Here is a 3,603-nt window from a genome sequence, read left to right as displayed (position 1 = left end):
CATTCTTCCCTGTTCACCTTCCTGCTTTCCAGTGCTGACCACAGACTTCCACCCCTGGGTGGGGTTTGCTTCAGGGTCAGCCCTTTCCACCCACTGTGGCTGTGAACATTGACCTCCTCAGGAACTGCTGCTTTCTGAAGAAAAAAGGGATTTTTATTATTTCTGGCCTCCAGAAAGTTGATTAATTCCCTATGCACGTGCCCTAATGATGCTGCAATCCATCCTGACAGAAATTCTATGTAAGTTTTGGACTGAAATACAGTAATTCTCCACCTAAGCACTGGCTGTGGGCTTCTCCTTCCCCTCAGCCCATCAGTCGACCTGCTTGGTATTGCCCTGCTGGCTACAAGTTTTTAATTAAGAAGTTGCTAATAGAAGAAGAAAGGCACTAATAAACTGAAGACAGCTGGAATTTATAGCTGGAAAATGCTACAGCAGCCAGACACTGAGTGGGAAGAGGGGGAAGGAGCTGTGTGCTGAGATTGGAGGTGTCCCAGAGCCAGGAGGACACAAAGGGTGGCTCTGGGAGGAGCAGAGCGGAGCAATCCCAGCAGGACACAGCAAGGGAGGCTCCATGGGCTCCCTGTGTCCTGGCACAGGGATCACAGGCTGAGCCAAGCAGGGCTTCCCTGGAATCACCCAGATGCCATGAACCAGCAGCAAAGGGCTTCTGTTGTCTGTGCATTGCAGGGAATAAAGAACATTTGGGTTTGGAAAATCTCCTACATCACAGAATCATGGAAACATGGAATCATGGAATGGGCTGGGATGGAAGGGCCTTAAAGCCCAGTGCCACCCCTGCCATGGGCAGGGACACCTTCCACTGTCCCAGGCTGCTCCAAGCCCCCGTGTCCAACCTGGCCTTGGGCACTGCCAGGGATCCAGGGGCAGCCACAGCTGCTCTGGGCACCCTGTGCCAGGGCCTGCCCACCCTCCCAGGGAACAATTCCTAATTCCCAATATCCCATCCATCCCTGCCCTCTGGCAGGGGAAGCCATTCCCTGTGTCCTGGCAGCAGGACTCTGTCCCTGCAGTTTGGTGTCAGAGGTCTCAGAGGGGTCAGTGCACAGGAGCTGCTGTGCCCTGTGGAGCTCAGGGAACAGGAAAGCGAGGGAGCAGCGCGGGGCTCTGAGTGACCACGGCACAACGCCCACCCCACGTGTGCCCGTGGCTCCAGCAGCAGGAGCTGGATGTGACCCAGGAGGGAAAGGCCTCGTGCTGGAAGTGTTTGCAGAGCTGGTCAACCCCTGGGATCCCCTGCTCTCCCTGAGGGATCATCTCCAACTGCTGCCAATCCAGGCTTCCCCTTTTCCCAGCCTATTTTATGTTTCTGAACACCAGGATTAATTTTTCCTCATACGTGAGCTGTAATTTGCCTCCCTCAAACGGGGAGCGCTGCAGATGCACCAGCTCAGATAACAGGGGACTCTGAATTCATCACTGTGTAGGAAAATGAATTTATTAAGATCTAAATATTCACTCTGAGGCTACAGCAGAATAAAGGCTGTTACACACATGAGGGTCTGACACTTCCAGTGCTGCTGAACAGCTCTCTCCTCAGAGCTGGGCATGGTTTCAAATATTTAATGTGCTTCAAGTAAGTAATCAAGACTTCAGATGTTATTTTAATATAAATCCCACCCAAAAAGAGGACAATCAAACCCATCACCTGCTGCCACTGCAAGGCCTGAAAATAATTTTGTGACACAGCTGTGGGAAATCGGTTTAAAACCCAGATTTGTTAAATAATAAAGTCAAACTTTAGCAGCATTTATAAAATGTCAAAGTCCAGAGAACGGTGAGCTGAAATCCAAAATGCAACAATGGGAGCTGTGGCACTGCACTGCAGGAAGAGATGGACTGGGGAGCACCTGGGCCATTCCTGCAGAGCTGCCCTTTGCTCAGTGCTGGCTCCAAACCTTGTCCTGGGTCATTCCAGGGCCCCCTCTGTTCAACGGGCCCTGAACCTGCTCCAGGTTTTTGCCCTTTGCAGCCTCACAGCACCTCGGAAGCTCTCCCAGGGCAGGCTCCCTCCCGCTCCTGCAGCCTTTGGCAGGTGGTGAGCAGTTCCTTCCCTTCCTTCCCCAGCAGAGCCGTTGGTTTCCACCCTGCACCTGCCACCACCACCCTCACCTGTGCCCAGCTGTGAGCACGGAGCCCTGCCCGGGTGACATCCCTCCTGCCCAGTGACTCCAGTGCCACCTCGCTCTGCCCTGCCCGGGAGGGGCACCTGGGACGAGAGGGGCGCTCAGTTCCCAGCGCTTCCTGCGCGGTTTGAGGTCCGGCACAGGAGGTTGTTCCACAGCCCGGGGGCAGCACTGAAGCCGCCTATCGCGACAGCAGCGCCGGTGTCCCGACAGGCTCGTGGGCTGTCCGGGAGTTGGGACAAAGGAGAGAGGGAAGGAAACTCCTTAGGAAGAATTGATCGCGGGGAAATGAGCTCTGACACCTTCAGCCGTGTCCTCCGCTGGCAGAGCTGCTGCCCCTGGCAGGAGCTCTTCTGCACCTTGGGGAAGCTCAGAACTTCTCTGATCCCTCTGCCGGGGCAGACCCACACTCGGCATTTCCCAGATCAGAAACGCTTCCCGGCAGGGCTGTGCCCGGGGCTCGCAATATCTGCAGGACAATGAGCCCCTGAGAACGCCCTCAGGAGAAACTCGAGTATGAGAGGAGCTCCAGGAAATCCCACTGTGAGGTGTAACTGAAACGCTTTGCGCGTTCCTTACACCACCGAACGCCATTCCTGCTTCTTGTCTGCTCCAGATCCCATCAGTGGCTCTACCCCAACCTGGTTTATTTTGATTTAATGAACGCCATCGAATCACAGACGGATTGTGCTCAAGGTCTTGTGATGAAACATCTGACCCCCAAGAACTCAGGGCAAATCCTCAAATATGTATGAGAAGAAATAAATGATGATGGGGGCCTGAGGGGACAGGACTGTGCACAGCTGGAATGAGGAGGCAGTGCTTGGAAAATGGGAATAACCCTTGTGCAGGACCAACATCAGTTGAGTTCTCCACCTTCTGGGACAAAGAGATCTTAAACCCGAGTGACTTTGGGTTGTTCCCAAAGAGCCACAGCTCCACCATCCAGTGTCAGGATAAGGCAGGTGCAAGTGGGAATGGAGGTTCCACTGCCAAACCCTGCCACAAGCAGGGGGAATTCCCTGGAGATCCAGGCTGCTCCTGCATTTGGGTAACATCACCAGACTGAGATACCATGGTTGGTCAAGGGGAAAAAGAAAAACATGGTATGGAGGGAGCTGAAACTCTGGCACCTTTCTCTGTTCTAGGAAAACCATGCTGATTGTGCCAACAGAACCTGGCAGGGTGTGTGCGTTGTGTGCTTCCTCCTTCCTGGGACTCCTGCCCCAGGAAAAACCAAGCCTAAGTTTTAATTTTTTGTCTTAAGTTTAGGAGTGACAGTTTGTCCTTAGAAAGACACAGCATAGAACAGAAAGCCATGAGCAGCAGCTGCAGCCTCCTTCTCCAAGGCCTTGGTGTTCCTGCTGAGCCTCCAATACATTCCCTCCGAGGGACAGTGAAGAAAAATAAAAAATTAGAAAGTGTGTTAGCAAATGCTCCCATGCAAAAGTCTAAA

Source organism: Onychostruthus taczanowskii, unplaced genomic scaffold, assembly GCF_017590055.1.
Source record: "Onychostruthus taczanowskii isolate IOZ18803 unplaced genomic scaffold, ASM1759005v1 scaffold64, whole genome shotgun sequence".
Taxonomy (NCBI): Eukaryota; Metazoa; Chordata; class Aves; order Passeriformes; family Passeridae; genus Onychostruthus; species Onychostruthus taczanowskii.
Note: the sequence above shows the minus strand (reverse complement) of the source record.